The sequence below is a fragment of the Pipistrellus kuhlii genome, unplaced genomic scaffold (assembly GCF_014108245.1).
Source record: "Pipistrellus kuhlii isolate mPipKuh1 unplaced genomic scaffold, mPipKuh1.p scaffold_m20_p_1, whole genome shotgun sequence".
Taxonomy (NCBI): Eukaryota; Metazoa; Chordata; class Mammalia; order Chiroptera; family Vespertilionidae; genus Pipistrellus; species Pipistrellus kuhlii.
This window is the reverse complement of record NW_023425404.1, coordinates 37,931,063-37,955,870: the sequence shown is the minus strand read 5'-3', so window position 1 is coordinate 37,955,870 and position 24,808 is coordinate 37,931,063. Positions and strand designations below refer to the sequence as shown.

The 24,808-nt window shown below is 41.4% G+C and overlaps 1 pseudogene; it reads right to left on the bottom strand.

The window, feature by feature from the left end:
- Window positions 1–7,699: 7,699 nt before the first annotated feature.
- On the bottom strand, window positions 7,700–13,817 carry LOC118709515 (annotated as a pseudogene).
- Window positions 13,818–24,808: the final 10,991 nt, after the last annotated feature.

Below are 24,808 nucleotides of genomic sequence, written 5' to 3'. Positions count from 1 at the left end.
CTAATTTATTTAGGTCTTTCACTAGTCCATGGCCCTAGCATGGGAGACATCACATGAGGTAGATAAACGCAGGGGAGGGGTTGTCTCCACTGATTTCATTGGGCAGTTGTGTTACATTTTATCTTCATTTTCTGCTCTAATAGATCTGGTAATACTTCTTGACAGGTTGTGTAGAGCCACAGATTTCCAAAGCCAAATGGAAGTGACTTTAAAGATATTGTAGAAATTAATGACCCGTGAGGGTTTTCTGTGGACTTATATCTACCCTCCCCAGAGCTTCCTCCATGTCAATCTTTATCAGCTTGTCTATTCTCAGCATCTTATTTTTTCACCTTTAAAATCTTTTTCAAATTACAAAAGCATTATTAAGTTCACATTTTAGAAAAATCTTAAATACAAAAATATATATAGAAAAAATAAAAAATATTTTCTTTATTCCCCAATCTAGGGTAAGCACGGTTAACATTGGGATGCATTTTCCAGACCACATTCTATGCTTTTATGGGGTTTATGCATATATACACCTGTAGTCCTTTACATTTTTAAGCCAGACTATGCTATTATTCTTTTCTTCTTACTTGTTTTTTCCTTTATTTTTTTAAAATACATTTTTGTTGATATTTTAGGAAGAGAGAAAGGGGAAGGGAGAGTGAAACATCAATGTGAAAGAGAAATATCGATTGACTGCCTCCTGCTCACACCCAACTGATGATCAAGCTCACAACCTGATCATGTGCTTTGGCCAGGAATTGAACTAGTGATTTTTTCAGTGCATGGGATGACATTCAACCAACTGAGCCACATTGGCTTTATCTTGGAGATGGTTCGTTCTCTCTCTCTCTCTCTCTCTCTCTCTCTCTCTCTCTCTCTCTTCCCCTCTCTATCGCTATAAACATATATTTTTTTTCTTAAGAGCTATATCATGTCTTATTAACTAGATTTGCCTTAATTTAATCATTCCTCTATTGATAAAGATTTAGATGATTTCCAATCAATTTTTTAACAATTATGACAATTTTCTCAGATTCCAGATATAAGAGCAACATATGAAAATCAAGAACTCATACACTACGAATACCTAATTAGAAATGCCATTTTTAAAAAGCCTATTCACAGTGATAGAAAAGAAGAAATGTGCAGGAACAATGTGAGAAAAAAAAATCTGTAAAATCTATTGGCAGATTTAAAGGAAGACCAGAATAGTAGAGGCACATATATCTTGCTCCTAGGTGAGACCATACAATATTGTTAATATATCAATTATCTCAGTTATTCTTTCAAAAATCAAAACTATTCTAAACAAAATGGTATCGGGATAGTTTATACAACTCCACAAACTGGGTGTAGTTATTCTAGAATAGTAAGTGTGAGAAATATCCAAATAAACTTAGGAAAGAGAAAGAAGAGAGCTAAGATACCCTTTGTTGGGGAGTGAATTTGTTTTATCTTTAATATTACTATAACTTAGGAACCCACAGCTAGCAAAAGTATGTTTTTGACTGGAGAAGGGGAAGGAGGGAGAGGAGGGAAGGAAAGGAAGATAAAGGGAGATAAAGAGAGAGAGAGATAAAAATCCAATAAGATAAATTTGAAAATCAATATTCCATAATACTATTATTTAAAAAATAATTAGTTCTTTGTAACTGTCAATTACAATAAAAGTTTAGGAATTATTTTGAAGGAAGAGATGTTCTCTATTGGCTAAAAAAATAATACATATTCATACTCAAGCTTGGGGTGGGAGGGGCAGGCGGTGGCAGCGGAGGCGGCGGCGGCGGCGGCGGTGGTGGTGGTGGTGGTGGTGGTGGTGGTGGTGGTAGGCGGGATGGGGTGGGCAGCTGTGGCAGGAGGAAAAGCATGAGGTGGGAATCTTCCTGCAACAGGCCCCTAGTCCTATATAATAAAAGGCTAATATGCAAATAGACCAAATGGTGGAACAACTGAACAGTGCACTGACCATCAGGGGGCGCGCACGGAACATGATAGTCGTTGGCCATGGCGGGATGGTGCTGCAGGTGAGCAGGGGCTCCAGACCAAGGTGGAGTGCTGGTTGCTGTCATCAGGGTAGCTTCTGGTGATTACTGAAAATTCTTTGCTCCTGTGTGCCACAGTCCCCCCTGGCACTCGCATCTGCGGCTAGCATCTGACATCAGTCCCAATTACTTTGCACCATCAGTGTGAGTGGTGGCTGCTGGCCCCAATTGCCCATCAGGGCTTCTCCACCTCCCCCTGCTCCTGAGGGGCAACTGGGGCCAGCCACCACCTCTCATACCCATTGTTGGAGCCGGCTCCAATCACTCTGCACTGTCAGCAGGTGCAAGTGTGGCTGGCACTGTTAGCATGTGGGAGTGGCAGCAGCAGGAGCGGGGCTGCCAGCAGAGAGGGGACCAGAAGTGCAGAGGACGGCCCACAGATCCTTTCAAGGTGCACAAATTCGTGCACTGGGCCCCTAGTTATAAATAATGCTGCAATGAACATAAGGAAGCATATATCTTTTCAAATTAGTATTTTCATTTTCTTCAGATAAATACCCAAAAGTGGAATTGCTGAGTAATGTGGCAATTCCATTCTTAATTTTTTTAGTAACCTCTACACTGTTTTCCATGGTAACTATACTAATTTACATCCCCACCAACAATGCACAAATGTTCTCCTTTCTCCACATCCATGCCAACATCTATTATTTGCTGTCTTTGATAATAACCATTCTGACAGGTGTGAAGTGACATCTCATTGTGGTTGTGATTTGCTTAGTGGTCTTGAGCATCTTTTCATATCTCTATCGGCCATCTGTATGTCTTCTTGGGAAAAATGTCTATTCAGGCACTCTGCCCATTTTTAAGTTTAATTGCTTGAGGTATTTTTCATATTGAATTATATGAGTACTTTATATATTTTGGATATCATCTCTTATTAGATATATTCAATAGGTTGACTTTTGTTTAGAAAATCCAATCTTTATCTTTAAAAAAAAAGTTATATTTTTTATTGATTTCAGAAAAGAAGAAAGGGGGAGAGAGAGAGAAACATTAATGATGATCCAAAGCCGGTTTGGCTCAGTGGATAGAGCATCGGCCTGCGGACTGAAAGGTCCCAGGTTCGATTCCGGTCAAGGGCATGTTGCAGGCACATCCCCAGTAGGGGGTGAGCAAGAGGCAGCTGGTTGATGTTTCTCTCTCATCAACGTTTCTAACTCTCTCTCTCCCTTCCTCTCTGTAAAAAATTAATAAAATATATTTTTTTAAAAAGAAAGAAACATCAATGATGAAACAGAATCACTGATCACTGGCCTACTACATGACCCCTACTGGAGACTGAGCCAAGAACCTGGGAACGTGCTCTAATGGGGAATGTAACTATGATATCCTGATTCATAGGTTGAACCTCAACCACCGAGTCACACTCAATTGTCAGTAGGTTGCCTTTTTTTCTTTTTCTTTTTTTAATCATTACCCAGAGATATTTTTTTCATTGATTTTATAAAGAATGAAAGAGAGAGGAAAAGACAAAGAGAATCACTTCGATTGGTTACCTCCTGCAATAGCTCCAACCAGGGCCTGGGCTGGGGAGAAGCCTGCAACCAAGGTACATTTGACTGCAAGCAAGCCTGGGACTCTTTGGTCCCACAGGCCAACACTCTATCCACTGAGCCAAACCGACTAGGGCCAGTTTGCTAATATTTTGCTAAGGATATTTGCATCCATTTTCATCAGGGATATTGGCCTATAACTTTTTGGGTAGTATTTTTGTCTGGTTTTGGTATTGAGGTAATTCTTTAGAATAAGTTTGGAAATGTTTTTCCCTCTCCAGTTTCTTTGGAATAGTTTGAGAAGCATAGGCATTAACTCTTCTTTAAATATTTGGTAGAATTCACTTGTGAAGACATCTGGTCCTAGAATTTTGTTTGAGAGTTTTTCTTTTTAATTTTATAACTGATTTAATTTCATTACTAGTAATTAGTCTGTTCAGATTTTCTATCTCCTCCTGATTCAGTCTTGGAAGATTGTATGTTTTTTAAATGAATCAATTTCTTCTAGGGTATCCGATTTGTTTGTGTATAATTGTTCTTAGTATTCTTTTAAAATCCTTTGTGGTGTTGGTTTTAACATATCCTCTTTTATTTCTGATTTTTTTTTTATTTGGATCATCTCTCTTTTTTTCTTGATGAGTCTGGGTAAAGGCTATTAATTTTGTTTATCTTTTTAAGAAAACTACTGTTAGTTTTGTTACTGTTTTCTACTGTTTTTTAGTCTCTATTTTGTTTATTTCCACTCTAATGTTTATTATTTTCTTTATTCTACTAACATTTTTTGTTTGTTCTTCTTTTAGTTCCTTTATGTGTGAGATTAGATTGTTTATTTGAATTTTTTGTTTGTTTCTTAAGGTTGACCTGCATTGCTATAAATTTCTGCTTTAGAGCTGCTTTTGCTGCATCCTATAGATTTTGGAATACCATGTTTCCAGACAAAACCCTGGGAGGGGGGCCTGAGGCAGAGACAGTTAGGGGCAATCAGGATGGCAGGAGAGGGTAGTTGGGGGCAGCCAGGCTGGCAGGGGAGGGCATTTGGGGGTGAAGTGACCTGTATGGGAAGGCAGTTGGGAGTGAACTGGCCTGCAGGGGAGGGCAGTTGGGGATGAGATCAAGTTGGCAGGGGGTGAGGGCTGATCAGGCCATCAAGGGAGGGCAGTTGGGGATAATCACACTGGTAGAGGAAGGCAATTGGGGGCAAGATCAGGCTGGTAGGGGAGAGCAGTTGAGGGTGACTAGGTCAGCAGGGGATACCAGGCCATTTGGGGGTGATCAGGCCTGCAGGGGAGAATAGTTTGGGGTGGTCAGGCTAGCAGGAGAAGGCAGTAGGGGGTGAACTGTCCTGCAGGGAGGACAGTTGGGGATGAGATTAGGCTTGCAGGGGGTTAGAGGCTATCAGGCCATCAGGGGAGGGCAGCTGGGGAGGGCAGTTAGGGGTAATATCAGGCTGGTAGGAGAGGGCAATTGGGGGTGATCAGGCTGATAGGGGAGGCCCTTGGAGGTGACTAGGCTGCCAGGTAAGGACAAGGGTGGGCAGTTGGGGGAAGTATAGGCACGCAAGCAGATGAGTGGTTAGGAGCCAGTGGTCCTGGATTGAGAGAGCAATATCTCAGATTGGAGAGGGTACATCCCCCCCCCCCCTCGCCAAACTCCAGTGTATGAATTTCATTCATTGGGCCTCTAATCTATAATAATAAAAGAGCAATATGCTAATTAGACTGATGTCTTCCAGACATCATTCTAGACATTAATCTGGGGATGGAGAGAGCCAGCCTAGGACTCAGCCTGAGGAGGGAAGCCCAGGTTTCAGGTGCCAGAGGGAAGCCAGTGCCAGCAGCCAGGGGAAGGAAGGCCTACTCTTGCACAAATTTGTGTGCATCAGGCCTCTAATTAACTGTAATGAAATACAATAATACATACTAATGGAAATAGGCATACATTATTCTGGGGAGAGAGACCCAGGAAGATTAAATCCGTTCTGGAGAGTCAGGGAATGCTATCTTAAATTATCCTTATTCAAATGTAACCTCTGTTTCTTACTACCCTTGTTTCTGGCAGGATTAATTTACTTCTTTATCAGTATTTTTATACATTTTTCATATTAATCAACAATATCAATAATAACATTTTACTATAATCACTTGCTTATAATTCTATCACTTACCAAAAAGATGTCAGTTTCTTGACAGCATGATACGGACCTTATTTATCTTTGTATTTCTAGTACCTGAGTATCTGCAGTACAATGAAATCAGTAAATATTTTTATCTATAAGTATGTGCATATGTGGAAAAAAGAATAAGGTAGTATGACATTATTATGATCGGTGTATTCATAAAGAAAGCTGTATTACTTAACAACACAATAATCTGTGCAGATATTAGAGCTATTATGTGCTTAATATGAAAAAGGAGAGCCTTAGTTGAACACATGGGTGAATATCAATATGATACTAACATTCATAATTATTTGTTATTTAATAAACAATTATACTAATTTCTCTGTATGTCTTGTAGAAATTTACCCCTATTTGATTAAACATTTCTATCCTGTTCAAAAATGCTCTTTCATACTAAAATTAATGTATGACTACTTTTGTCTCTTGTCTAAATCCTTGGGATCACTTTGTTATCTTGAGGCTAATCCAGCCATTCAAGGCGCCCATTATAACTCTAAGGAGATGAGTTCAGATGCATTTGGGATGACTGCCTTTAAAAACTATCCCAGCGTTGTGCTTAACTATAAGGTGGAGGGGAACTTAGCAAATCTCAGAGGGTAAAAATACCAAACTCTGAGATTTTAATATTCTACTATACAAAGTATATCTCTAAGAGTCTTAACACATGCCATTTTTATGCTTCTCCTTGGAAATGGAATTAACATTCCTGTACTAACTGGAAATGGTAAATTCTTAAATTGTTAATAGCTTCCTCAGGCTTCTGCTTCTTTGCTGTGCTATCATCTTGGCTCCAAATTACAAAAATATTGCTATGTGTGCTCATCAGTCTACTATCCTAAGGCTGTTTCTACTACTGAAAACAACTTTTAGACTGGGGAATAAACTACAGGGGCCCACTCCTGGGAAGGAAGTATTTTAACATAGAAATCCATTGCACATTTTGTACCTATTTTCCTGGATATTAACAGATAATGCATCTGGATTTTAGGCTTATCAAATTTATTTTGCTAAATAATGTTCTGCTTAGCATACAGTAAATCTTGCCTATTGTCATGGGTTCAGTGCTCAAGAGGGTGAGGGGATGGGTGTTAGTACCTGCTGGTAGCTAGTATGTAACTGGAGGAGGCATTGAATGGGAGAGAAAGTGAAACTAAAAATATAAGAAAAGAAAAAAAAAGGGATCTTGATACAAAAACATAAATGCAACAAGCTTCAAGAAATTAATGAATAAATGTAGGCAGAGGGAAAATATGGTAAAGAACTATCCAGATGAAGTAAACAGACAAGCTGACAGCGGACAAATGAGAGTTCAAAATATCAACCAGCCCTGCACAGAGTTCCATGTACATGTTCCATGGTGTCCCCGAGAAAAATGTGCTCAGTATCATACCCAACACAAGTTTCTCACAAATCTCCTCACCAAGAGCCCACTGTATGCAAATGTAGGTGTGCTATATGACACTTAATGGAAACTTTAGAAAACCTCCCTAGCAAGACTACCTATTGTTTGTAGATACTTGGCCATGCACTAACAGCACACAAAATGTGGACAGGAAAGATACTAGAGTAATATTACAATGTGGCTATTTTTTTTTTCAAAAGAAAACTTAAAAAGCTATGTATGTTTCCTTGCAAGCAAAACAGAAAAGGGCATTATTATTGGTACTATGATTATTAAGCTACAGACACGTAAAATCCACAAAATGAATTGGTGGCTTGGGAAATGCAATATCACATCACAGGTGCAGACTGTTTTGAACTGAAGCAAACCTCAACCCCTCCAGCAATGAACTGCCCAGAGATCTTGGTAAAGCCAGCAAGGCCTGCTCTGAGGCAGGGAGATCAGCCATCGTGACTGGCAGCCCATGGATCTTCCCGCCAAACCCACCGAGAGGTTGTGGGATTCGCACTGCACCCAATGTGAGGCACATGCATCAGCGGATCAACTTCCAGATAGATTTCTATAAATATGTATAAATCAGTTACAGGCACTTGAAATGTCTTTGGCTGGAATAACCCAACATCGCAAGAGAATGTATTCACAGAGTGTCCAGGCCCAGGCTGGCGTCAGTAAGCAGTGCTTACGGTTTACTCAGTCTCTCTCAGAAAACGGGCAGCTGTGGGATTAGGCATCAGCCACAGCAGCCTTCTCAGGACAAAATTCAGTGTTCTGACGCAATGTGCTAGGTTTGCCCTTGATTACTGCGGAGCAAAACCTCGTTACCACCATCACGAAGAGGAAGTAACTGGTGTGCATGAGGTGCAAATTAATTCATGAACCATCATTATCTGGAACAATAACTGTAAGCTCGGGATTAAGGTGTGGTAGACTTTTCCAATGCCCCCCTTACAGCACCAGAAAGGATTGCACTCTTGAGCATATTTTGTGTTGGCATCTCTAACAGTCACGAAGATCCAGGACCAGAGTGTGGCATTGCCGTGGGCGTCGGGAGCACAGTGCAGTGGCTGCACTGTGACGGGGAACACACCAGGGTTGGCTGTGTCATGCAGGCTGTGAACGCCATCTGCTCACAGTAATGGAAGGGCACAGCCATCCGCACGCTAAGCAACTGGCAGGGTAAATCTAATGTTTATCTCTTCATGGGCTTCCCTGCCTGAGAGTCCAATCTGATGCCCTAAGATGGTCGAGTACAGATGGGTGATATTGTGAGGGTACCCTCCAAAGTGTGTTTGTGGGTCCAGGGTGAGGGTGATTGCAATGGAGATGTTAAGGGCCTGAATCCTCCAGTGCCTCTGGGGACTGTGTGGACACTCTGCCTGCCCACTGGTCGCTGTGCTTTCTGGAGCCACAGAGTCATTTGTGAGATGCTTTAATGTTTCATTCTCTGATACACACATGTCCAAGTCATTAAACTGCAGCAGAAAAGTATTCCAGTCCTCCGCCATTCCCGGTGACTTAATCTCCTTGACTTTGAAGAAGTAGCTTAAGGTCATTGCCAGGACACTTACACTGATCATAAAGACCACCAGGGAGGCCGACTGCTGATGGCAGCGTCAGGTTCTCCAGGTGCTTGATGTCTGACCACCCACCCCACGCCCGGGGGCAGCAGTGTGCCCCGGGCCAAGCCTGTGGCTGCTCTGCCCTCACTCATGGTGGGTCTGGAGCCACTCAGCACCATCCTCTCTGCTGCTCTGGGAGCAGCACAGACACAAGGACCAGATGCTTAGCCAGGTGCATGCAACTGTGGCATGGGTTGGTCGGGGTCTCACAGCCATGGTTTGACCTTATTATATTCTTTATTCCTGTGTTATTTTAATTGCAACACCTCAGCTAATGAAGAAACAAGTTCACATCTGCGTATTTTTAAGAGTGATGTGCAAATTGATCGTCACTCCAACACACAATATAGTTGCCCCCGTATGGTCAAAGATGGCTACCCCATACAAGATGGCCGGCAGGGGAGGGCAGTTGTGGGTGATCAGGCCAGCAGGGGAGGGCAGTTAGGGGGGCCTAGGTTGGCAAAGGAAGGCAGTTGGGGGGGGCAGGCCTGCAGGAGAGGGAAGTTGGGGGCAACTGGGCCTACAGGGGAGGGCAGTTGGGAGGGACAAGGCCTGCAAGGGAGGGCAGTTGTGGGAGATCAGGCCAGCAGGGGAGGGCAGTTAGGTGTCATTCAGGCTGGTTAGGGGGTGATCAGGCTGGCAGGCAGAAGTGGTTAGGGACAATCATGAAGGCAGGCAGGCAGGCAAGCAGTTGAAAGCCACCAGTCCTGGATTGTGAGAGGGATATCCAACTGCCCATTGTAGGATAGGGCCTAAATGGACAGTTTTACATCCCACGAGGGGTCTGAGATTGGAGAGGGTGCAAGCTGGCCTGAGGGACACACACACACACACACACACACACACACACACACACACCTCTTGTACAAATTTCATGCACCAGGCCTCTAGCCTATATAATAAAAGCCTAAGTGACTGTTACAGCAGAATGATCAGAACAACTGGTCACTATGATGTGAACTGACCATCAGAGGCAGATGCTCAGTGCAGGAGCTGCCCCCTGGTGGTCAGTGTGCTCCCACAGGGGAGCACTGCTCAGCCAGAAGCCAGGCTCATAGTTGGCAAGCACAGTGGTGGTGGCAGTGCTAAGGAGGAGTGAGCAGGTGGTGGTAAGGAGAGAGGGGTTCTGGACTGCAAGAGTCTAACTGCTGGCTTAGGTGAACACCCCCCATGGGGTCCTGGACTGAGAGAACTGTGCTATTTCTTGTTCCCCATCCTCAGACTATCTCGAGAATGACCATAACTGCACAAATTAGCTTTTGCAGGGGGGCCTTTATAAACATTCAAACAAGTGTCTTTACCTTGGTGTTTTGTGGGTGTTAACAAAGCCTTGCAATGTGAGCCTCCTGGAAGCAGCCGGTATAGTCCCTTCCCCCAAGTCAGATATTTACCCATCGTCTTTCACAGGCCAAAGAACCCTGTAGTATATACCATGTGACTGCACAATCAAACGTTTGTTTCTCTAGTCTGACCAGTGGTTCTCAAAGTATAGTCTCCAGACCACCAGCATTGGCATCTCATGGGAAACTTATTAGAAATGCAAATTCCAGCCCTGGCCAGAGCATCATTCCAATACACCAAGGCTGCAGGTTCAATGCCCAGACAGGGTACATATAAGAATCAACCAATGAATGCATAAGTAAGTGAAACAACAAATCTCTCTTTCCCTCTCTATTTCTCCTCTCATCCTTCCTCTCTACAATCAATCAATCAATCTTAAAAAAAAAAAAAAAAAAAAAAAAAAAAAAAAAAAAGAGCCTTGGCTGGTTTGCTCAGTAGACTACTGGCCCATAGACTAAAGGTTGCAGTTGTTATTATATATATAATAACATCGATTTCAGAGAGGAAGGGAGAGGAAGGAAGAGACAGAAACATAATAATGACAGAGAATCATTGATTGGTTGCCTCCTTCACACTCCCCTACTGAGGATTGAACTCGCAACTCAGGTATGTGCTCTTGACCAAAATTGAACCTGGGACCATTCAGTCTGCAGGCCAATGCTCTATCCATTGAGCCAAACCAGCCAGGGCTGGAGCTGCAGTTTTGATTCTGGTCAAGGACTCATACCTTATTGCATGCTCGATCCCTAGCCCAGGTTGGGAAGCCTGGGTTCTTCTCACATGGATGTTTCTCTCTGCCTCACCCCTCTCTTTCACTCTCTCTAAAAATCAATGGAAAAAATATCCTCAGGTGAGGATTAACAAAGAAAGAGAAAAGAAATGCAGATGAAGCTTCACTTCAAACCTGATGAATCAGAATTCAGGGGATGTGAGTACCAGCAATACTTTTGTTTGTGTTTTTGTTTGTTTTGTTTTGTTAATCCTCACCTGAGGAAACCCTCCAGGTGATTCTGATACTTGCTGAAGTTTGGGAACCAAAGATACTTATGGTTCTGGTCACAGGAGAGAGTAGTATAAAAAGTGTAGATTCCAGAGCCAGACTTTCTTCATATTCCAGGTCTCCCACTAACTATTAATACATTTTAATGTACACATTGCTTCACTTTCCTGTGCCTCTGTTTCCTCTCTGTAAAATGAGGTTAGTGGTCATATTCAGATGCAGAGGATTGTTGTAAGAATGAAATGCATTGTTTTTGTTCATTGTTAGCTACTTTGTGAGGTTGAACAACTCACTGAGGCAGCTCCTTCGGAGGAAGGGCGATCTGGAGCAAGCTCTGGCCTGGGCAAACCCCTTTCCTTCCCAGAGACACAGCGACTTCCTCTGTACAAGGGGCAGTTACCTCTGAGCCACTTACCTCACTAGGCCGGTGTGAAGACGGAGTGAGGAAATGTGTAAGTTCTTTGTAAACTGAAAGTGCTATTTAAGGCAAACATATGCCACACTCACCCGCGTGACTATGATTTCCCGTCATCAGGTGGAGTGCGAACCCCAGGAACTATCTCTAGGTTTCTTTCCAACAGCTGATCACCGTGCCCCCTTGTTCAGAGCACTCGATTCATTCTGAGAGCAGCTGCCCTAGTCTACAAGCTATTTCTCTAGTGTCTTGTGTAGTACTCATTTCCATACTTTTTTTTTCTAGTATTTTGTTAGATGCCAGACATTATCTCTCCTCTTCGGTGACATCATTCTCACTAAATAAATATTTGTTACTTCCCCAGTAGTTTCCATCTGAGTTTAACACATGCCATACTTAGAATGACTTACTTGTTGATACCCTTTCAAACTTAATAAAGATACTGAAGTTGCATTACAATAATAACTATTTGTTGAGCAATGATTAGGAACAAGGTACTATGCCAGAGCTCCACATATCTTATTTCATTTGTTTCTCAAAACAATCCTGATGCAAGTGCTACAACTATCCCTGTTTTACACATAAGACAACCAGGGCCAAGAGAGGTTAAAGAACTTGACCAAAGCTTTCCAGCAAGGATTTTTTTTATTTATTTTTTATTCCAAGAGTTCTTTCAATGGGCTCACCCTTGTAAAACAAAATCCTAAAATCATCTTGTCCTGAATTTCTTTGGCACTTTGAAAACTGAACACAGTCAAAGGTGAATGAACCAGCTCATGTCACATGCCTTTCAATAAGAAAACCTGTGTTTGGTTCAGTGTTGAGTGACATTTAAAAAGGAGTACTCAAGAAGTATTTCGTCCTTCACTCCCTCTTTGTCACCATAAAGATCAAGGCTGTGCTTCACATGGGTACCTAACTTTCCCTAAATAAACTGAAGCTAAACGATCACTTCCATCACATCAAACAATTAGTTTTGTTAAACTTACCACAGTGCTTTATTTGTTCTCCAACCCCACCCCGAAGGCACATAATTTTTAACCAGTTGAAATGACATCACTTGTCCATTCAAAAACATCTCTTATTAACTTTTATATGCCTTTCATCATTTATTTTTGTCTTTGTTGTTTTGTTTCTGTTGTTGTTAATCCCCACCTGAGGATATATTTTCCATTGATTTTTAGGGAGGGAAGGGGAAGAGAGAAAAAGAGAAACATAAGTGTGAAAAAGACACATTGATTGGTTGCCTCCTGCACGAGCCCTGACAGGACCAGGGATCAAACCTGCAATTCAGGTATGTGCTCTTGACCAGGAAGATGTGTGAGAAAAACATCCATCGGTTGCCTCCCATATGCACCCCTACTAGGGATTGAACCCAAACCTTTTGGTGCACATGGCAATGCTCCAACCAACTGAGACACACCAAACAGGACTGCTTAAACTCTTGCAGTAGATTTTGTAAAGGTCCTTAGCTGCAGAGTACACATTTATGGAGTGCTAGTCTGGATGAAAATAGCATTAATAACAAAATGCACCATTAATACTTTAAAACCCAGTATGATTTATATTTATATAAATAACATAAAAGAAGCCAATTAAACCAAAGTCACTGGAGTGTAAATAACATAAAAACTTATTGTTCTGTGAGCTATGAAGATAAACTAATAATGAAAGTATTTATCATATGTCTAGCAACCAAGCAGGTACGAGTGGGCTAAGCAGACTGCGGGGGAAAACATTTTTATTTTTCTGACATCTCTTAAATGCAGCACAACATTTTGGCCCAATTCAGACCATTTGAAATGTGACTTTATATCTGAATGTTGCCTTTTGTCCATTTGAGTAATTAATAATTTTAAGTGTAACAAGGACATCTTGATTCAAACACTTTGTAATCTGACTGGGAGGATATTTAAAATTCATTACAGTACATTAAACTTGCAGTGAACAGTTAGCTTCATTGCAAAATAAATAAATAGCCACTTTGCTTTGATCAGCAGAAATTCTGATAAAATCAGCAAAACACCAATTAAAATGTGAAAAATGTCACCTACCGTAGTTATTCTAATGGAACATGGACTTAGAGGAAGGAACTGATTCAATGTTGATTTTCACGCCAGCTGTGGCTTCCAGATGTAAATCATTTTGCTTTTTGCTGGTGTAGCTGGCTTACTCCTTCACAGGCCCTGGATTGGTCCTATGATTGAACCATTACATAACAAGGCAGCTCTATTGGGGCTACAATTGCATTCTCTTCATTTTCTGGCAAATCACTGTTTTCTTTAGATGTTTTATCATGACAGTTGTTCCTGTCATATGTGGACACTGTCATGATTGAGGCCATCTCTCTTGGAAGAATCATGACGTGACCCATTGACCTTGCTTCTTGTCCTGTCAGTCATTTTAGTCCATCAGCACAATGCTGCTATCTGTTCACAATAATTCAGACTTCTGTCACAGCATGACAAGCTCAAGGTCAGTATGTGTTTGTTCATTTCTAGTACTTAGCCTTGTGCTGGGTGCTAGGTGGGTGCTCAATAAATGAGTCCTGGGAGTGATACTGTTGTAATGAACTAGTTATTAATAACAGGAAAGAAGCAAAGGGAAGGCCAAACATTATAGGCATGTCATGTGAGCAGCTCTGCTAGAGTGCTGCAGCTTTAACTCCCCAGGGATTCAACAGAGGGGAGACAGACATGTACCCAATGAAGTTGGGGTTGCTTCGGAAAGGTACTTGTCTGTCAGTCAGACTTGGGAACAGATCATTGGCCAGAATGGGTGTGGTTACTGCCAGGGCATGGCATTTGAGATATTTAATCACCTAAACCAGGGGTGGGGAACCTTTTTTCTGCCAAGGGCCATTTGGATATCTATAACATCATTTATGGGCCATACAAATTACCACCTTAAAAATTAGCCTGCTATATTTGGCCAAACATTTAATTAACTTATCCCTACTGCCTTGGCAGGACTTGACCAAATAATTTTGTGGACCTTATATGGCCCGTGGTCTAGATGTTCCCCACCCTGACCTACCCAAAGGAGTTATTGATAGTTCTCTTGGTCTCTCTGTGTTGTGTTATTGGTGTGTTGTGCTCTCCTGCATTCTCGGCCATGTGGGCCCCACACACAATGGGCTGTAACTAGCCTGATGCTGAGCTGGACCTGCCTGCAATATGGAACGGAAACCCTGGACACTCGCTCTGATTTTAACTCCACTGAAACCCCAATTACATTTCTTCTATAACTGGATTAAGGGAAATGGGGCTTTGGAAATGCAAACATGTAATTCCATTTAAATAAAAATCATTCTACCCTGACTGGTTTGGCTCAGTGGATAGAGCGTTGACCTGCAGACTGAAGGTTCCCAGGTTCGATTCCGGTCAAGGGCATGTACCGTGGTTGTGGGCACATCCCCAGTGAAGAGTGTGCAGGAGGCGGTTGATTGATGTTTCTCTCTCCTTGATGTTTCTAGCTCTCTATCCCTCTCCCTTCCTCTCTCTAAAATAAATCAGTAAAATATATTTTTTTAAAAAATCACTCATTCTCCCAGGCAAGTCTCAGAAAATTCTTTTTCTTGAGATATCCTAAGGACTCCACCCCCAGCACTCATTGGGGAAAGGGATATATGAACTTCTCCGATAACAGAAGGACAGAGGAGGCCCACCTGAACTTCAGTTTCTTTCAGTGAATTCAATGGCAGGTGCTTGGACCTCCTGCTCTCAGATTCCAGAAATCAATTCTCAGGTCCTCAGACCTCCATAATAAAGGGGTTAATTATGGTGAAAGAGGAAAAAAACTGTTAATTGCACGCCCTCTTCATGGAATTAAAAGAAAAAATAGACTTGCTTTGAACTGCAAGATGTGTTTTCTTTCCTGTCTGTAGGCAGATTCTTCCTGACAGAAACCATGAATTCATTTCTAACAATTATTGTGGAATCTGTCAGTTCCAGCTACTTCAGAAATCAGTAATAGAAAAACAAATGTGCAAAAATGAAAACAATTGTGCTGTGTCGTGACCACTGTTTTCTTCTTTTGATTGTTTCCCCAAAATGTTGCTTCATCCTCCTTTCAATAATCACACACAATAGATGTTTAAGAAGAAATGTTATGGTAAGACCCTCAGCATGGAACCTGGCCCATTTGCAAATGAACTCGCTCATTTTGCAATTAGGAGATGGAGGCTATGTTCAAACAAATTCACAAACATCAAAATTAAATTTAAACATCTCAGGCAAGCATAATGAATTTAAATTTAGATGAAATAACAGTAATTTTACTGAGTTTAAAACAATTAATTGCTTGGGATCTGCTTACACTTATTTGAAGCTTTGTCCAATTATTATCACTGCATTTCACACCTTGAATTTATGTTTCTGCTATAGTTAGGATGTTCTTTTTAATAACAATGGCGTGACAAAATTGGATCTCTCACCCTCTATGTTACAGGTTAATTACATAACCATACTCTTCTGAGGTTGCCTCTAAAAATCATAGCCTTTATTCTCGGTGACCAGTTACCAATAATGAATTGAGGATTCCAGTTCCAGGGGAAAAGGCAGAAAAAAAATGACAAGGAGATGAACTTATCATAATAAGACAAGTTCTGCATGTAAGCCTTAATATACATTGCAAAATTCAACCTTGAATATGCCTGTATGAATTTAAGACTGTTATTTGTACCTTTAAAGAAACGTTAGACTACGTGATCTTATCAGCAACTGGTCATTTGGTTTCATTTCTTTAGAAAGCATGATGGTATAGTGAAATCAGAAAGGTCTTTGTACAGACTCCAACCAGGCTCCTCCATTACATGTTTGCTGTGATCTCAAGGAAGTGCCTTCACCTCTAAGCCCCATTTTTCTGTAAAATGGGATAATAATATACCTAATTGAATGAACTGTGAAAAGTGGATGATCATAAATATAAAGCATGTAGGATAATGCTCAGCACATAGTAATCACTCAATAAATTTCAGCCTCTAGAATTATGCACTCTTATGCCATATTTTAAAAGCAACGCCAGTCCTGCCTGTATGCTCAGTGGTTGAGCATTGAGCTATGAACCAGGAGGTCATGGTGGGTTTCACCCCGAGAGGATGGGTAGAGGAGGCAGCCGATCAATGAATCTCTCTCATCATTGATGTTTTCATCTCTCTCTCTCTCCCCCTCTTCCTTCCTCTCCAAAATCAATATATATATAGTTTAAGCAACATCAGGCACGTGATTAAGATGCAAGTCTTGGTCCTCCAAAGCATTGCCAGATGTAGCAGAGAAAAATACAGGATGCAATATTTGGGAGATACTTGTACTAATGAGTTATTCAGTGTCTGCAATGCAAATTTTATGGGGCATCCTGTATTTTACCTAGCAATTTAGTGCTTAAGTTCTGATACTTAAAGACATTACGATTTCATAGTTTCCTTTAAATATTTGGGGATCGAGTAAAGGGCAGGTTAGAAATTAAATGTTTAGATTATTGCCTCAATTCTTCGCTTTGGTTTGGGCATAGAGAAAGCTGGCTGCCACCGTCACTCTGGATGTCCTTGGGTTACCTGACAAGCAATCAACATCACCTGTGCTGGCTGATCATTCAGAGGATACGGTGCCCTTGTTTATAGCACCTTCAATCCCAAAGACGTTTTTACTTGACTAATTCACTGTTTCCTACCAGGCAGGGGGCGGGGAGGAAATCATTCAAACTAAATGCAACTCTGAAGTTCAGTTACTTGGCTTGGAAAACAGCAGATAAATTGACAACTGCAAATGGTCTGAAATGTGAATGATTCTTTTTCCACTTCAACTAAATCTATTGAGCACACCCAAATAATTTAAAAGTGCTGAAAATAAGCAGTATTGGGGATTAATGAAAGCAATATATTCACTTTGTTGCATTTATTATTTTTAAATTATAGTACTCCCTCTTGAAGGAATGCAATGAGGTTGAAATGAAGCAATTTTGTTGTTAAATATTGTCATTTAGAATAAAAAGCATGAGACTCTGGAAATGAAACAGTACAGCTGCTGCTGTTTTCCATTTATCCTTAGTTTTTTGTGTGTTTTTTTCCCAAGTGAATAAAATATAAATAAAAAATAGTAATCACAAGGAAATTCAGCGTCTCAGCGATCGCATGAGGGATGGATCAGACTTGGCACAAAACTTGCTCAGGATGCGACGAGGCAGAGATGGGTGTTCAGATCCCTGTCACTCCTTCTGGGGCCCAGCTAGCAATGGCCCTTCCTGCTTGTGGACTGGCTCTGACCCAGTACCCCCAAGGACAGTGTGGGTCACAGAAAAGAGAGAGATCTGGGCATCAAGATGTTCTTTGGGATCACAGACCCTATCCTCACAGAACTGAGATGTAGTAGAGGAGACAGAAACAATTAAAGTATTTTCCTTCAGGGGATGAGTGTTGTGAAAGGAAAATGGACTTTTTGACTGTGTGACTTAAGGCACATTTCTCACCTTCTCTGAGCTTCATTTGCCTTATCTAAAGAATGGAAAATAGATTCTACCTGCAGGGTCCTTGTGCAGACTGGAAATGATGCATGCAAAGGGCACAGTTCCTAGAGAACAGAAGTGGTAACTGTAATTGTTTTTATTGCTATTATTTCCATTATAGTTTCTGCTCTGTCTTGTTAGAAATGGAAATCGGTAAAGGTAGGGTTGGTAAAACTTATATCTGAAATTCAGCGTCAAATTGCCAGATGAAGTTCAGGATGCCCAATTAAACACGGATTTCAGATAAACAATGTGTAATTTTTTAGCATACGTATGTCCCACACAGTACGTGGAACATGCTCATAACTTCAACAGAATCATTTATTGCTTGTCTGAAATTCTAATTTAACTAGGCATCCTGCATTCTAAGCAACTAGTCCCTTCCAAGAAGCCTGTTGAAATTAAAATTCTTCTGAGTCAAGTTCTCCTTTCCTACTAATGTTTTTGTAATGTTGATGCTTTCTTGATTTCCTTTTCTTTTAAATTTGTGTGTGATAGCAAATTCTTTATTGGGGAAAAGATACGGAATGCTAACATCCTCAGGGTAGTTAGGTGTTCCTTGGAGCAAAGTTGGTGTACATGGGATCATTGGGAGAGTCTCCTCATCTGTAAAATGGGGGCAAAGTACAGTGACTCAGCTTACATCACACTGTGGATGGCAGGCTCTAACGTATGTGGGGAACTAGAGGTGGAGCTTGGCACAGGTGAGTTATTGCTATTCTTCCCTTGGAAAGGAAAGCTATTATTGTTATTGCTCAGTCATTCATTCAACAAATATTTACTGAGTTCTTATAATATGGCAGATATAATCTGAGGCACAGGGAAAACCATAAGGAACTCCCTGCTTGTTGGGAAGTTCTATATAGCACAGACCCTGCCCCTCATAGAATTTCATTTTTAATGGGGAAGAAAAACTAATACTTTATAACAGATGATGTTAAATGCTAAGAAGGGGAGGTGGGCAGGAGGGTGTAGTTAGAGTGACCAGAAGTCCCTGTTCTCAATAGAGTGACTGGGGAAGGAAGGCAATGCTGCTGAGTGACTCAGGGAGCAAACCTGGGGAAAGAACATTCTAGGAGGAGGGAACACTCAGTGCAAACGCTCTGACGTTGCACATGAGTGCTTGACATGTCAGCGGAAAACCATTAGCAATAAGATTGACTAGGAAAACATATTTTGATTTCCTTGAGCCAGTTTACCTGGAAATGCTGGCCTCACAGAGACCTCAGGTTCTCAATTTCAGCCCAGAGGGAATCACTGCTTACAAAGCTTATGTTGACAATCCCTTGTCTCAAGGTTGGGGAAGTTCCACTTTGGGAGCCTATTTTTAAGGGGAGCAAATACTCTCCCAGCTGTGGCCACTGCCATTCTCTAACCCCATGGAAATTAACAGATGGTGTTTCCACAGCCACCGAAATACCACACCAAACATAGGACCTTACAGTGGGATGAGAGCTTACCTCACCCAATTCTACCTGTTTTCTCTTTCAGCCATTTTTCTTTCTCAACTTTTAGTTTCTACCCTTTGCCATATTAAATGATTATTATAAGATTCTGTCCCTTCTAGTCTACAACCTGACCTCTGGCATTTGTCCATTATCTCTCCTTCTTAGTCATCCTGCAGTGGTGTGAGTTGGTAAGATGACCTTCAAGAGAAATCTAAATTATTCTTTTTCCCCTAGAGCTCTTGAAAGTGCTTTCAAGAACAGGGCAGAATTATTTAAAACAATCATATTCATTTGTAATATTCCAGCACTGTTAGGTCTGATCAAATAATTGAATTGATACCCCTCCTCCAGTAACTAGCTTTTCAGGTCATTTCACTATGGACATTCCCTTTGCCGAGACCACATTTCACTTGTGGTGACCAAATTCCATTATCTCTTTTCTCTCCGTGTATGCTTAAAGAAGTCTCCACCCAGAAAAGAGCCCACCAACAGTCCTTTAAAAGCCACTGGCTCCCGTCACTGGTCACTGGGTACTAGAGCCATCCAGGCTTTCAGCCACCTGGTGAGCAGATGATCGAATAAATTCATAATACCTCACCACTCTGGCTTCCTGTGTTCCTCCTCCGGCAACCTAACAAGCACTATATTAAAAGTGGGTCTTGGATTCAGTAATTGTATCTTATTCTTAAACAATGTAAACATTTCTTTCATTCACATTACTTTCTTCTATATAAAGTATAATGATCAGCTTCAGTAAGATCCTAAATTAACTTGTTAGGATCATGTTCAGTGCTATAAAGGACTTCTTATTAAAGTATAAAGATCAGCTTCAGTTAAGATCCTAAATTAACATGTTAGGATCATGTTCAGTGCTATAAAGGGGTTCTTATTTTTAAAGTTCTTTGTATTCTTTCAGTAAATATTTGATCACTATCGTGGTCAGTAGTTAAGATACTAGCACATTTTCCATGCTGCTGCTCTTATAAAAATCAACCCTGATGCCTCCACTTTATTGGGGCATAAAAGAGTCCTTTTGATAGAGTTTCTGAAAGTTTAGCAGGAGCAATTGAAGACCTGGAGGTAATGGTTCCTTAAACTCTACACAAGGACATGTTTATGACTTTTTGACTGTTTTTAGCAAGACTTTTGAGTAATTTCCTGTGTTATTGACAACAACAACAACAACAACAAACCACTAACGGGAAAGAGTCATTCAGGCTAGAAATTCCCTCCACTGAATCCTTTAACCTGCTGAGAGAATGCAAAGGTGACATTATGGGAAGTAGCTAGGTCATCCTTTGGGGTGGTGAAACCTCCTCTACTTTTTGCTGGCAGCCTTTCCCCCACTCCAGTGCTTACCAAGGCTTTCCATTTTTATGGGAAATGACCACCATCTCACATTCCTTTGCATTGAGATGCTTGGCTACAGTTTCTATCATCCTCAGATCTTGTTTAAACTCTCAAAATGGGAGTCATAAAACACACACACCCCTAATCCACTAGGCTGGTTGTATCCAGAAAACCTGAATAACAAAAGCAGTGTTGTACTGCATGTCCACCCTATGAAAGCACCAACTTCTCATTGTAATTATCCACCTTTAAAAAAAAATTCTACCTGGAGGTCGAAGTGTTCCTGAACACTTCATTTTGTGACATTGAAGGTGAATCTCAGCCTCCCAGGAGTTCTTTTCATTTCACAACAAAAATACAACAACATCTCCTCCATCCACCAAAATAACCTGGAGAGGAGAATGGTTGCTATTCTAGACAAACACTATGAAAATGTAGTGTATTGGTTAGTGAAGAAAAATAAAGTTTCCTCTCCATGCTGTTCAGTTATCCTGCTCATTTCTTAATAGTCCTACATCCATAAAAGGCCAAAGGACTCTGACCTTGACAAGCTAACTGAGCAGGAAAAGGCAATCATGTGTACAAGGCTGTCACCCACCCTACAAATTATGATAAAATATACCTCAGGGTCGGAAAAAAGAGTTGCATATTCCAGTGACACCCACAGTGGTATGCTTAGGGATTTGAATAGAACAGCAATTTATTTTGTACGACCATGTTTTATGGTTATCATCAAGCATTATGTCTTCCAAGACAGAAAGGTGTTGTTTTTAATGGACTCTGGCTCCTGGTTGCATTATCCTCACAGCTCAGAAATTACTTCTTACTCCTTTTTTAATTTTCCCCTTCTCACCCTCATCCCTTACCCCTCAGTTAACAAAGCAGCTGTTTTTGTAAATAAATAAAAAAGGGGGGGGGGAAATAACTTGAATCCGAATTACATAAAGGGCACAAAGTGAACAGATTTCCAACCCTGGATAGTTTCAAAATGAATGATTATATGGCTAATTAGTGAAATAAATAATAATAATTGCCTGTCCCTCCTCATTAGAGGCCTTAAATAGTAAATGGAACTCTAGTGCAGAGTTCCAGTGAGCTGGCTTCACGGCACAGGACTCAGGTCTGCGTTGGGAAAAGGAGACACAACTCTATCTTACAGGTCCCCACGTGTCTACCCTGAAAACCAGAAGAGCAAGGAAAATGAGGGAGGCTTCGGGATCTGCAAGGGAAATGGTTTGGGACATAGAGAGAATATTTCTGGCTTCTTTCCATGCTTAGGATTATATTGCACACATCCAAGAAATGAGAGCTATACACATAGAACACCGGGGCCAGAGCATATCTATCCAGCAGCATCCATGTTCTTCAGCTCAGACCTAATCCATCTGCAACATTACCCACCCAGGCTTCTTGTTAAACCTGTGAGCCCCTGCTCCCTCACAGATCCCTGACTCAGAAGCTCTGGAGTGGGCCCAGGGTCTGCATGCTCCACAAGATTCCGGGGCACAGTGCATTCACCTGAAACTGGAGCAGCTCTGATAGCCAGTGGCTGGAGAGACTGGGCTGTGCTGTGAGATAAAGCATGTCTCTTCCTGTAGAGAAGGTTACTCTGTGGTTCAGCCACAACATCCTCCTGCCAGGGCTCCTCTCTGCACCAGCCTCACCACAACCTCTGAAATGAGCAGAGAACCTTTGCTCCTGGAGGCGGTTCAGCCAAACCCATTACTCAACACAGAAAGCATTTGGCTGGCTTCTAATGAGGCAGCAGATAAACTTTAAGGGGTCTGTTCTCAGTGTGATGTATGAATGGAGAGCCCTGGTAATGTTCATCAGTGGAGAATTCCCACGACTCTGGCAACTGTAAAGCTTGACGCTCAAATCATCTTTCTGTTTGGAAATCCACCCCTGTTCAGGTGCTAGCAGGAAATGGGGATACATTCATTGTCTTTAACCTTTTCCTGTTTTCTAACTAAACCTTTCAAGACTCCCTTGGTCTCTAATCCATGCTGCTCTCTCCACTATGACACATTTGACCCAACCATGTGAAATAATTAATTAACTTAACTATAATGTGCTTAGTACTGGGGAGGCAAAGGTGTTTCTTTTTAATATCTATATATCTATATATCTATATATATATCTATATATAGATATCTATATCTATATCTATATCTATCTATCTATCTATATATATATATATAGATAGATAGATATAGATCTTTTACAGAGAGGAAGGGAGAGGGATAGAGAGTTAGAAACATCAATGAGAGAGAAACATCAATCAGCTGTCTCATGCACACTCCCTACTGGGTATGTGCTCTCAACCAAGGTGCATGCCCTTGTCTAGAATCGAACCTGGGACTCTTGAATGCACAGACTCTATCCACTGAGCCAAACCAGTTAGGGCAGAGGCGTTACTTGAGTTTGAAGAACATATAGTCTAGCCTGGGAGACAGACTGGTAAGCAGACAATTATAATACTACAGTAACCCTGGAATAAGCTGGGGAGAAAACTGGGGTGGGTGGAATCTCCAATGATGAAGAAGATGCTCAACAGGAGAAGGAATATGCTCAAGAGGAGAAGATACTTAGAGAAGAGCTTTCCAGTGAGAGAAGAGAGGGCTTATGTCAGGGCCAACTTAGCCAAAAGACTCCAAGTTGTCTGAGCTGCCCACAGAGGTACAGTGCTCAGGGTCCAAGATACGTGTAGGGGACTGCAGAAATATTTTAGCTCTAATTTATTCTAAAATCAGAAGGAAAAAATGAATACAATGATAAGGAATATAGAATAATGAATCTAGCCTGTGTTTATACTTATCTTTGTTTAATGGAAGAAGAGGCCCATAGAGGTAAAAGTGTCCAGGGTCCTCAAAAGCCATAATGCATTAGTCATAAGCCCTGGCTTATGCGAAGATACAGGTGAATGATCAGGTCTGGCAGTGCAGGTGACAACACCTAAAACACACCAAGCCCTCACTCTATGTGAGGCTCTTTTCTGAGAGCCTTGAAAGTATTACCCTCTTTACCCCTCACAACTCCGTGAGGTAGGTAGCATTACCACTGCCCCCATTTTACAAATACTGAAATCAGAGCAGGAGGGAATAAGTTCCCGAAGTCACACAGATAATGATACACTCAGAGAACCAGGCAACTATCGAGGTGCTACTACTCCAGGGTCCACACACTCAAACTCTCTGCTGACGCTCCCCAGTTATTTAATTACTAGAGGCCCAGTGCACGAAAATTTGTGCACTTGGGGGTGGGGGGGAAGGGTCCCTCAGCCCAACTGGTACTTTCTTGCAGTCCAGGACCTCTTGGGTGATGTTAGGCCCACTGGCCAGGGGATTGGGCCTAAGTTGGCAGTCAGACATCCCTCTGGCAGCCCAGGAGCCCTTGAGGGATGTTCGGGTAATGACTTAGGCCCACTCCCCACAGGGACATCCTTAGCACTGCCACCACTGTGCTGGCCAGCCATGAACTGGTTTCTGGCTGAGCAGCACTCCCCCTATGAAAGTGCACTGACCACCAGGAAGCAGCTCCTGCATTGAGTGTCTGCCCCCTGGTGGTCAGTGCAGTCATAGTAACTGTTGTTAGGGTCAATTTGCATATTACCTTTTTATTACATAGGATCAATGATGAAAAAATTATTTTCTTCTTTTCTAATCAGTCATGACCAATATCTTTGTAAACACACACATACACACAAACCCACCAAAATAATAAAAATGAATTGCTAGAAAAAGTGAAAAAATAAAATAAAAACAGACAAATGGTAAGCCCAATTTTAAAAAAAATTAAATTCCACAGACATAAAATCACATTTCAATAGTATGCTTACTTGTAGCAGCCATGACAAATTTATTTATTTATTTATTTATTTATTTATATTACTTATTGTTGACAATATTACAGATGTCTCCCATTTTCCCACTTAACCCCCACTCCCCATCCCCAGGTCTTTACCACTCTATTGCCCATGTCTATGAGCTATGAAGGGCTATGCATATAAACATATAAGTTATTT